At 47.0% G+C, this 12810-nt stretch overlaps 1 non-coding gene across 1 annotated transcript; it reads right to left on the reverse strand.

Annotated features, from left to right (window-relative positions):
• Window positions 1–2079: 2079 nt before the first annotated feature.
• On the reverse strand, window positions 2080–2151 carry trnaa-cgc (transfer RNA alanine (anticodon CGC)). The gene has a single exon. It is a non-coding gene; the product is annotated as a tRNA-Ala (tRNA).
• Window positions 2152–12810: the final 10659 nt, after the last annotated feature.

The following is a 12810-nucleotide window of genomic DNA, read 5'->3' on the forward strand; positions in this document are numbered from 1 at the left end:
CAACGAGAATGTCCTATTTAGTATTGGTTTATTATTGTCACTTATCCTGCGGTACAGTGAGAAACTTGTCTTGCATACCGTTCGTACAGATCCTGGTCACCGGGAATATCCCCATTTTGATATCTGACCGGCCCCACCATTTCCTTGCCCATATTTATGGTGCGTATGTGTGAAAGAAGTTTCAATAAATCTTTCACGGTAAATTGGTGGGCGGTGAAATGATTTAATAAATAGCAGAGGGCCTTTTCGATTGATCGACCTCTGTGTTATGGGCGCAGCATGCTCCTGCGGCACCACTCTGATATTGGTTAAGCATTGTCTCACCTTGTGTGTTGTGAATGTTTCTCATTCCCTTCTTTCATCTTTCTTTGTCATTTTATTTACCGACATCATATTGTGTCCCTTGCTGACTTCTCTTTATTTCCTGACATATTTTCCTTCTGTCTCTCTTTCCCTGTCTCTTTGTCTTGTTTTCTTTGTTCCTTACCTGCTGCCCCACCGGTTACTATCCCTGTGTTTTCTGTGCTCCGGCCCAGTCGGATACCCGATCCCGACATTTCAGAAATGAACGTGTTTATCATTATTTATTGGACCCTCTTTCTGCGGTTCTGCTGTCGGACATTCTGTTTATCTTCCTCTGCTTCTCCTACGTCTTCTCTTTCTCTGACTCCGGGATGTACTTTGGGTCAAACATTACTGCACCGAACAGCGGACAGCGTCTGACCTGCAGACGAGGATGACGCGAGCAACATTTTATTTGCCCTGTGGGGTATTTTGCACCTCAAGATATTTTCACCCACATCTGGTTGGGTATCATTGACTTCTCGGTCCTGTTGATGTGGTAAAGTAAATGTCAGATTACCGTGTCGGTGTTGGAGAGCCAGCAGCTCATTCTGTCTCTTTGTGAAACTGAACTGTTGACTTTGCAAAGAGATCAGGTGCTGATTTTCTTTTGTTTTCATGTTTTTAGGTCCTTACCTCAAATGCAACAATCTCTTTACCGAGATTTCATCGTTGCAATAATTCACAGAGCAACACGACGGCAGCAGAGAATTACACATGGGAATCAGCGGGGTGCCGCAAGGTCCAGTGTGCTGACCTGGCAGAGTAGTGACGGGGTTAACAAAGCTGTGCTTCGGGCTGATTCCAACTACCCCTTTCGTGGTTGTTTCTAGGTTATCCTCCAGTTTCAGACACCTCTGCTAATGGGTAACGTTATCTTCTATGTCTCCCATCATGTTGTACAACCCGCAGCCTACCTGCTTCTAGGATCATTAACCCAGTCGATCCAGTTTCTCCACATAACTGAGGCGCTCCATTTAAGGCAACACCCTGGTAAATATCCCCGCACCCACTGCTTTGTCCTGTCATGCCCTGTGCTCCACAGGAACATTCTCATTATTCTTACTTATCTATTCCCAGTGCATGGGTGTGTTAGTGAATTCAGATCGCCCCGCTGAAAAATGGGCGGTTGTCAACAGGAAGTCAAAAAGCAGAGGATGGTTTCCACCCATCAACCTCTGGATTATGGGCCCAGCACGCTCCCGCTGCGCCACACTGCTGTTGGGGAAACGTCGTGTTATTTTCCTCTGTTGTGGATGTTCCCTTCGTTGTTTTCATTTGTCATTTCCCCCACATCATATCCTTTCCCTTGCTGACTTCTCGTTCATTCATGACTTACTCCCTTCTTTCTCTCTTGCACATTTCTCTTTCTCTGTATGTTTCTTACTTTCTGTCACAACCGGTTATTATCTCTGTGCTTTCTTTGCTCCGACCCAGTCAGATCGATCGATCCCGACATTTCAGCAATGAGTGTTACATTATTTATTTAACCCTCTTTCTGCAATGCTTTTGTTTGCAGCAACGGAGACGTTCCAAGGGCAAGTGAACGTCTTCCATGCAGTCGACTATCGGTAAAACTTACCAGTGACAGTGCTGTGTGCAGGCGGAGAGAGACTGAGGCATAAAGTGTGTGTGCAATATTGGAGGTGGTTTCTTCCTGTCAGTTCTTATCCGCTACGGATCTTACAGCGTCTCGTGGATATTCCCATCACTGGTCAAAATTCATGGTCAGCAGCGTGGAAATGCCGGCGATTGAACCCCGGGCCTCATACATGCGAAGCATGCGCTCTCCCACTGAGCTACATCCCCGACAGAAGTGAGCAGCTTTTGAGGTAAACTGCCTTCTCTCTGCCGCTGAGCACAGAGCCGAGACATTAAAACACAGAGAACTGGCTCAAGCCATTCGACCCTTCGAATCGAGCCTGCTCCATCATACAGTGAGATCATGGCTGAACATTCAAGTTCATGCCCCTGTTCCACGCTCTCCCAACATCCCGTGATAACCTCCGTGAGCAGAAACTATTTAGATTCATACTTAACGATCATTGACCCTCCAAAGGAAATCAAATTTCCGATATTTGCGACATCAAACGCGGCAAGTCGGTTAGTTCAAAGGTCGTGGCCCCTCGATGACTTTTGCATCTGTAAGTATTTATTTGCCCTTAGCAAGTGTATAGAGGGGTTGGGGGAGAGACCGCGTGGGTTCCGAGTGGGGCAGTGCTTCCGCGGACCACACATCACTGAACTGAATATTTTAAGGCAACTGTAAGTCCTGGCTCGAGTTTTAGATTTAAGGTGGTTTGTGTTAGTTTAAAAAACTTTGTTACAGCGGAGGATGAAGCGAATATTTCCACCAAACATATCGCCGCACGTCAGGCTCAAATAAAAACAAGAGGAAACGGTGGGCACACTCAGCATGTCGGACAGCGTCGGTGGGGAGACATTTCCAATGAACGTTCCAGGTCTCTTACGTGTCATCGGATCGGTTCAGACTCAAAATAGATGATCACAGGTCCAATGACAACTGAAGACAGAACATCAAACTCGGCAAGTCCGGAAACTCAGAACTCAGTCGGAATAGTTCCAGGGACATCGCTTTAAGAAACTCATATATTCGGGTAAAAGGGATGAGGAATATCAGGGCTGAAGACGTGACAACCCACAGGGAGGTCTGACACTTAACCCAGTGAGGTAGCAGCAGGCAGCGCCCGTCTCAGGACAGCACAGTATTACCAGCTGAAAATGAAACACACAGCAAAATCTGCCGGATCGCCAGCGTCCCTGGGTGTGCTCGAACCACCAACGTTTCAGATAACAGCCAAAAGCGCTGACCGATTGCGCGACAAAGACGCCCGGAAGGAAGTGGGAATAAGTGTTACATTACCGGGTTTGGAGCCGCTGACCAGGGACCAATGTTGATATCCGGCTTTTCACAATCTGCATCAATAGTTTGGAGCAGGGAGTCACGGAATATAAAATACAAAAAAGTGGAAACCCTCCGCGAGTCGGGCATCAGCTATGGAGTGAGAAACAGAGTAAACGTTTCAGGTCGGAAAGTGAAGGAACTTCAACATAAAACGTTACCTTTTCCTCTTTTAATAGATGCAGCCCCTTCATCATTTTCTGTTTTTGCTTCAGATTTACAACAGCTGCAGTTTGTTTGACTTGCACGGACAACATATCCAGGTTTGCTGATGACACAAAACTGGATGTCACTGTGGGTTGTGAAGAGGATGTGGAGAGGCTCCCGGGGGATATTGATAGCTGAAGGGAATGGGTGATGACATGGCGGTTGGGATGTAATGTGGAACATAGTGGTATGCTGCGAAGAAAATGGATTTTATTTGATGGTGAGTGATTTAAATGTGTTGGTGTTCTGTTTAACCTGGGTGTCCTTGGACAAGAAACACTGAACATTAACATGCAGGGTCGGTGAGCAAGTGGGAAGGCAAACGGTATGTTGATCTTTATTGCAGAGGGTTTGGGTATCGGAGCAAGAACATCTCATTGGAATTTAACAGGGCCCAGTTGAGACAGCACCTGAGATACACGGACATGCGAATCAGGAGCAGGAGTACGTCACTTGGCCACCCTGCTATGCTCTGTCGTTCAGTAAAGTCACAGATAATATGATTGGAAACTGAACTCCACATTCCCGCCTCCACCGGTGACGCTTCGCCCCTTGCTGATTGACCATGTATCCACATTGGCCTTCGAAAATATTCACATCTCTGCTTCCACCATCCTCTGAGATGGGGAGAGCCAAAGACTCCCGGCCTCCTGTTTCATCTCTGGCCCATACCTGTGGAAGGATACACCTGTGACCGAGGAAATTCTGTAAAATGTTCACCGGTCTGTCCTGTGAGGAGAGTTTCAGCAGCGTGGGCCGACATTCTCTGGGTTTCAGTGAATGAGAGGTGATCTCGTTGCTTCTCACACACTCTGGGCCACAGGATCCGAGTCCGGAGCAAATGGTCGAGTGTTATATCTGAAAGTAAGTGAAAATGGTGGATATATAAAATAAAGCAGAAATGCTGACATTCTGAACAGACCAGGCCGTGTCCGTGGGTAGGGAAACTGAGCTAACGTCTCGGGTCAAATCCCACTCCCCCCCCCCCCGACACCCCCGGCATCTTTTGTCCCTTTTTCAGTTCTGTTGAGGGTGTTTGGTCTGAAACGGTCGCTTACTTTCTCCTCCCAAAGATGCAGCCTGGCCTGCTCAGTATTTCCACCATGTTTTGATACTGTTTTACAACTCAGGAGAAGGCCATTCGTCCCATCATGTCCATGTCGGCTGCAGATAATCCGTTGACGTTCAGCAGTAACCGACACCACTTCACCCGAGAGTATTTACAAGGAGATGTGGTCGGTAGGGTAATTGGCACCGTAAAATGCTCCCTGTGTGTCGTCGAGTGGGAGAATATGGGGATGGGTTTGCTGGGAATGTGAGAAGAATAAAATTTATCGGTGTAAATGGGTGATTGAAGTGTGGATCCCAGGTGCAGAAGGGTCTGTTTCTGTGCTCGATGACTCTATGACCATTGCCCTATTACAGAACAGCTGAGATTTTGGTGACGGAGGAAGAGATTTATGGGGATATTTCCAGCTCTGGAACATTCCAGCTGTGGGAAAAAATTAAAATACTGCGATATTTTTTCTCTGAAACAGAGGAAGCTGCAGGGAGAATTAATGGTGGTTTATCAACATTTATAGAACATGAAAGTTAATTCAAGGATTGCAATTCCACGTTGCAAATACCGCTAAATACGTGAGATGTCTTTGAATGAAGAGCAAGGAAAGGAGGGTATCAGGGTCAGGAGACAGGAAAAGAAAGCGGGAGAGCTACCGAATTTGGACAGACGGGGAGAGAGAGATAGAAAGCGAAGATAAAGGGCAGTCATGGAGAAAGAATCGGAGAGGGACAAAAACAAACCGATGGTCGGCGGACATACAGGCAGGCAGGCAAAGAGAGACAGACAGACAGAGAGACAGAGAAGGCGGGAGAAGGGCGATATAAAGGAGCAGCAGAACGTAAAGAAAATCTTAAAATACCGGAGCCACTCAGCAGATCAGGCAGCAGTGGAGAAAGGTAAACAGCTATAAGCTTCATGGTGGACACTCTGTGCCAGATCCCGAAAACAGATGTAACCAGCTGGTGTCAGAATGAGAGATGAGTGGGGGAAGGATGTGTGAGTCAAACGGGCTATCTCTGGGATGGGGAGTCCGGGGGTGACTTCCGGATCAGCTGCAATCGGTTGTTTTGGAGGTGCGCTGTTAATTGTAATTATCATTGGTTTATTTTTGTCACATGTTGAAAGAGACAAGTGAAAGAAGTTTTGTTCTGCCTGCCATCCACACACATCATTTCAAAACATCAGTGCATTTATTTAGTACGAAGGGAAAAACAATAACATCATGCAGAATATAGTGTTAGAGTCGCAAAGAAAATGCAGTGCAGGGAGACAATAAAGTAATAGGGCCACGACGAGATGGAATGCGAAATCAAGAGTTTATCTTTGTGGGAAAAGAGGTCCGTTCAATGGTCTTATAACAATGTAAGAGGATCTGTCCTTGCGCTTGGTGGTGTGTTTTTTCCATCTGTTGTATCTGCTGCCCAGATGAAGGGGAGAACAGAGAATGACCGCGGTGGGATTGATCTTTGATTATGTTGGCTGCTGTACCAAAGTGTAGACAGAGTCCATGGAGGGGAGGCTGGTTTTCGGGATGGACTGAACTGAGTTTATAACTCTCTGCAGATTCTTGCACTCTTGGGCAGAGTAGATGTCAGACCAAACCGTGATGCATCCGGATAAGATGTGTTTATGTTGTTTCCATGAAACATTGTTAACAGATAACGTAATTTCCACTTTCTTTCATGTGGGGGGAGGTGGAGTGTAGGGAGCAGGTAGATTTAATTACACAGATTCACACAATCTCTCCATATGATTTAATGATCTTCACAATCCGATTCAGCGGGTATTTCACCGCGTTCTTTAGCTCCTCTCGGAATTTGCTCTGTGTCACGGCGTAAATACACGTGTTGGTGCAGGAACAGAGAAGCTGAAGCATTCCCGATGTGTGGCTTGTGATATAACGGGGATTGGTGGACGAGTAATTGTAAATCTTTGACATTCGCCGCATTTTTTCTTTGCTGTAGATCCCAAAATCTACAGTCTCTTGTGCTTCCATTCCATTCTTTGAAAAACAGGGACTGGACGAGGTCTGTGGACACAAGCAGCGAGACAAACATTGGAATTCGACATCAACGTCCACCTACGGCAGCTGAGACTGCAGCTTACCGGGATATAAAACACCGCCATTGTTACCAACAACAGTAGAAAACTGCCGGTTATACTGAAGAGTAAAACGATGGATTTTCTTCAGTTCTCCATATCCAAGTCCTTGACATTCTCTCCATTGCCGCGGCCTTGGAGCCCCTGCAGAGTCTACTGGCAGCTAAAATCCATCTAATCGTCAGAACATTGAGCAGGGAAATCAGAAAGAACGGGACACAAGGGTTAAATTGCGGTGAAACATCTCAAAAGCAGCCCACGTGAATGATGCAAGGAAGATCGGTTTATTGACACAATGCCAGGGAACATGATCAATTATGAACGAAGGTTGGACGGTGGAGTACCAGGGCACACTCTCGGAACATTCCAGCGCACTCACTGTCCCTATACCCATTGCCGCCGTTCTTTCGGTACAATATTTTGTCTTCAACTTCTCACAACAAATGACTACAAATTAATCAAAAGTGAAAGCGACCGTCAGCCAGACTGAGACCGCGGTGCTTGCAAAAAGCAGCGATAGACCGAGACTGCACACGGGAGTGATGCGGAGGATTGATCGCGGAAAATAAATAAGAGCAGTCTACCTCAGCAGAGAGTCCGAGATAACGACCAGGAGATCGGCCGCTGCCATTCCCACCAGGTTGCTAGTGAAACATTTGGAGAGAGGGCACTTACCCCGGGACAGAATCGCAATCGCCACCAAGTTCACGGGAATTTCAGATCCCAGGGAAATATCATCTTGGTATGTGTTTCCCAATAAGCAAAAGGGGATGGATCACCTTTTCGTCGCCGTCCGCTTCTCATGAAGAATGGACTGGATAAACGCGGCCGCCAGAGGTCGGCAGAGCTCCACGTACCGATCACCAACGTCCCCGGCGCTCCCTTTCAGCGACAGATCAACAGAACAACGGAATAAATCAGGAAATTCTGTCATCCGTGGAAAGAGAAACTAGTTAACTTGTTGGGACAGAGACCCCTCCGCAGAACTGTTCTGAGAATAGACCCGACCCTAACCGATATCTGGTTTCTCTTTCCACACACGCTCCTTGCAGGGCTAACAGCGTCCAGCAGTTTCTGCTTTAGTTTCACATTCCATCATCTGCCATCGTTTTGGGTTTACAACCGAAGCACTGCCGATCCAAACAGATAATGTGCGGCCTGACACAACCTCACGGCCGGACATGTCGTCTCCCACAGTATGCATCGCAGGTAGGCAGGGGAGGGGATTTCAACAGGCAGAAGAAAGCTCGGTGTGGTAGTTTGACGTCTGAGGCGCTGTTAGTTACCGGTATAATAGAACCATATTTTATAACATTGAAAACAATTAAGCGCAATATCATTTCTGACGGCGAGTAGTTCACTGAATTCTCTGATTTCTGTCACTAACCCAGACTCCCGCTTCCATAACATTCTGCTCTGCCAGCTGGTCCACCCGATGATTTCCTCCCGCAGTTTTTCATTGTTATCGATCCCATAACCTACAGTATCTTGTGCCTCCATTCCATTCTTTGAAAAGCAGGGACTGACGGTGTCTGTGGAAACAAGCATCGAGACAAAACTTGTTTAACATTGGAATTAGACATCAATTTGCACCTACGGCAGCTGAGACTGCAGCTTACCGGGAATTCCAACTGCTGAAAGAACAGGATAGTAAATTTCTTCTATCCACCAGATTACGGGATATTACATTTCGGTGAGAAGTAACGAATTCTGTTGCTGCAGAATCCTCAGCTCGGACAGATAATCTGAGCTGACGTTCTCCAACGGGTCTGATTTATACATAGGATCAGTCCCTAGTGACTCCGTTGGATGCTACCAATTGCATTTTTTACACTCACTTGAATAAAGACATTGCAACAACACCATTGCCTCTGTTGAATATATAGGGACGATTTAACAGACATACATCACAGTCCTTGGCATTGACTCAGTATTGTCCCTGTGGAAATAAGGCCGGTATCTTTAATCACATAAAACTGATCTTTGTAAGTTAGGGGGCCCATTAATAGTTTTCATACAATTATATTGGCAACTTATTAATCTACAAATTGAGAAAATTTCTCCGCAGTGAGAAGTGAATCCAGCGACACAAACTAACCCCCGTCCTCTGTCCCTGCAGTTTCCCCAGTCAGAACCTTGCACCTCCTTCCTTCAGTCCTAAAGCTCTATCATGGCCTCGCACCCAACTTCCTGCCTCAGTAAATGGTAAAAGATCCAAAGAACCGCTCTCCCTGTCCAGTAGACCGCAGGTCCTGTTCTTCATCACCTCCCTCCTCACTGTCCCAGGGCATCTACAGTTTTCCTTTGTATCGATATTCACTACTGTTTTCGATATGTAACGCTGCTTGAAGATTTTTTTTGCAGTGCACATAATTTTGCATTTCAGGGCGTATCTCATAGGTAAATATTTTGACCATTGTGTGAGAACTCCTGATTGGGTAAATGTATCACCTACTGCACTGAAAAGTAATCTGTTGTTTTAAAACAATATATACTCTGCCGCTTACAGGTCTCATCGTGTGTACAGACGTCAGCTTCTGCTGCTTGTCTCCTCGCTGTGACCATTTATCCGGTCTGTCTGAAGTGAAGTGTTGGTCCGATGCGGTAGAGGCGGCTCTGCGGGTATGGTTACCAGAAGATGGCGCAAGGCTGGGACCAGTTTGTAACAGCCGGAGGAATTGACGGTGACTGAATGAAGTGTTATTGCGGGCGTGCTCCGGGTTATAATGGTAATGAGGGAACCAAGGTCAGAATAAATATTTGTTCGTCGACCTCTCGATTCTGTCGTTAACCGAAGACTCAGTTGTCTTAACTGACCGCCAGTTCGGTCCAGAGGGGTAAAATATATTTCAAATGTGTTGTTGCTGCTGCGAATTTGTAGAACAGAATGCTTATGTTTATGAACTCAAACTGCCATTTGTCAGCCCAGCTATGCATCCTATAAATTCCCTCTGTAAGCTCCGACAGCCCTCCACACTGTCCACAACACAGCCGATCTTAGTGTAGTCCGCAAACTTATGAACCCAGCCTTCCACCCCCTCATCTAAGTCATCTATAAATATCACAAAAAGTGGAGGTCCCAGAAACGATCCCTGCGGGACCAGTAGTCACTGCCCTCCAATCCAAGGGCACTCCCTCCACCACAACCCTCTGCTTTCTACAGGCAAGCCAATTCCTAATCCGCACAGCCAAGCTCCCTCGATCCCTTGGCCTCTAACCTTCTGTAGAGGCCTTCCATGTGGAACCTTATCAAACGCCTTACTAAAATCCATATAGATCACGTCAACAGCACTACCCTCATCAATCTTCCTCGTCACCTCCTCAAAGAACTCTGTCAGGCTTGTGAGGTAAGATATCTCCTTCACAAAGCCATGCTGGCTGTCCCTAAGCAGTACATGAATCTCTAGGTGTTCATAGATCCTATCCCTAAGAATTCTTTCTAATAGCTTACCCACCACAGACCTGAGACTCACCGGTCTGTAATTCCCTGGACTATCCGTACTAACTTTTTTAATTAAGGAGACAACATTCGCCACCCTTCAATCCTCCGGCACCATCCCCGTGGACAACGCGGACTCAAAGATCCTTACCAGCAGTTCAACAATCTCCTCCCTTGCCTCTCGAAGCAGCCTGGGGAAAATCCCTTCAGGCCCCGGAGATTTATCTGTCTTGATATCATTTAACAACTTCAACACATCCTCTCTCTTGACATGAACAACCTCGAGAACATTGCCCTTGCCAGCACTCCCTTCCGTGTCATCGAGACCCCTATCCTTGGTGAATACCAAAGAGAAGTTTTCATTGAGAACTTCTCCCACTTCCGACGCCTCCGGGCACATTCTCCCACCTTTGTCTTTAATCGGACCTACCTTTACCCTAGCCATTCTCCTACCCTGCAAGTAGGTGAAAAAGGCCTTGGGGTTTTCCTTAACCCTACTAGCCAAAGCCTTTTCATGTTCCCTTCTAGCTCTCCTCAACCCTTTCTTAAGTTCCTTCCTCGCTACTCTATATTCCTCACGGGCCCTGTCTTAACCTGGCTGCTTATACCTCATGTACACTACCTTCTTCTCCCTTACTAGTCGTTCCACCTCTCTCGTCACCCACGGTTTATTCACCCTGTTATTCCTTCTCTGCCTCACCGGGACATATTTATCCCTAACATCCTGCAAAAGATCCCTGAACATCGACTCCATGGCACATTTCCCTTCAAAAAGAACATCCCAATTTACACTCCCAAGTTCTCTCCTATAGCCACAAAGTTCGCCCTTCCCCAATTAAATATCTTCTTGTCCTCTCTGCACCTGTCCCTGTCCATGACAATTTTAAAGGTTATGGAGCAATGGTCACTGTCCCCCAAATGCTCACCCACCAATAGATCGTTCACGTGTCCAGGTTCATTTCCTAAAACTAGATGTAGCATGACATTCTCTCTTGTCGACCAGTCAACATACTGCGTCCTGAATCCCTCCTGGACACATTTAACAAATTCCGTCCCATCTAAACCTTTGGCACTAAGCAGGTTCCAGTCTATATTTGGGAAGTTGAAGTCTCCCATTATAAAAACCCTGTTATTTTTGCTTCTCCTGAAACACTGCCTGCCAATCTGTTCCTCTATGTCTCTACTGCTACTTGGCTGGTGAGGGGGGGGGTGGCTATATAATACTCCTAGTAGAGTAACTTCTCCTTTCTTTTCCTTACTTCCACCCATACGGACTCTAGAGATGATCCTTCTACAACATCCATCCTTTCTGCGTCCCTGACCAGTATCGCCACCCCTCCTCCTCTTCTACCCCCTTCCCTATCCCTCTTAAAACACCGAAAATCAGGAATATTCAATATCCACTTCTGCCCTGACGTCAGCGACGTCTCAGTAATAGCCACAATATCATAGTCCCCCATACTTTTCCAAGCCCTCAGTTCATCTCCCTTATTCTGACACCTCTTACATTTAAGTAAACACATACAGCCCATCAATCTTACTATTCTTATAGCCTGTATTCTGCTTCTTCTTCCCAAAGTCTCTCTACCTGTTTGATCTAACTTTTCCCCATCCCCTTCTTCCTCTTACTTACTCCTCCGGTTCCCTGCCACCTCACAAACTAGTTTAAACCCTCCAGAACCACCCTAGCAAACATAACCGCAAGGATATTGAACCCCTTCTGGTTCGGGTGTAACCCGTCCTCTCTGAACAGGTCCCGAGGAGACATCCCAGTGATCCAGAAATCTACAACCCTCTATCCTGCACCAACTTCTCACCACGCATTTATCTGCCACCTCCTCCTGTTCCTGCCTTCACTATCGCGTGGCACCGGCAGCAATCCCAAGATTGCTACCCTTGAGGTTCTGTTCCTCAGTATTCTGCCTAGCTCCCCGAACTCGCTCTTCCGGACCTCATCCCCCTTCCTACCTATGTCTTTGGTGCCAACATGGACCACAGTTTCTGTCTGCTCTCCCTCCTGCTCAAGAATTATGTGAACCCGTCAAGTGACATCCCGGACCCTGACACCTGGGAGTCAACATACCATCCGGGATTCATGCTCACTGCCACAGTACATCCTATCTGTTTCCCTGACTGTCGAGTCCACTAACACTGCCACATGTCTCTTTCCCGCCCTTCCGTTCTGAGCAGAAGTACCAGTCCCAGTGCCAGATACCTGGTTACTGCAGCTATGCCCCTGCAGGTTATCCCCCTCAACAGCCTCCAAGGCGGACACTTGTTTCTGATGAGAACAGCCTCCGGGGTTCCCTTATTTGTGTGCCTGCCTGACTGCCCCTGACAGTCACCATTCTATCTGCATCCTGAACCTCAGGTGTACCAGCTCTAAGGGGGGTGACTGTTACCTGATGGACCTTGTCTACATAACTATCTCCCTCCCTTATGCTGCGCAGTGTTTGTAGCTGCGGCTCCAGCTCATCAACTCTGAGCCGAAGTTACTCCAGCCTCAAGCACTTACTGCAGATGTGGCCATCTTGGACTGCAGCAAGGACCACGAGTTCCCACATCAAACAACTGCAGCATATGACCATGTCCTCCATCTGAGTACCGTTTTTACCCCCTAGTTAATCCCACCTAAAGATCTAAAATAGACAACAGGTAAACCTTACCTTTACCTACTTACCAGCTACTTACCCTCCTTGCCCCTTCTCGCCGATGTCCCTTGAGCCAAAGCCCGAC

This window comes from Pristis pectinata, chromosome 29, assembly GCF_009764475.1.
Source record: "Pristis pectinata isolate sPriPec2 chromosome 29, sPriPec2.1.pri, whole genome shotgun sequence".
Lineage (NCBI taxonomy): Eukaryota > Metazoa > Chordata > Chondrichthyes > Rhinopristiformes > Pristidae > Pristis > Pristis pectinata.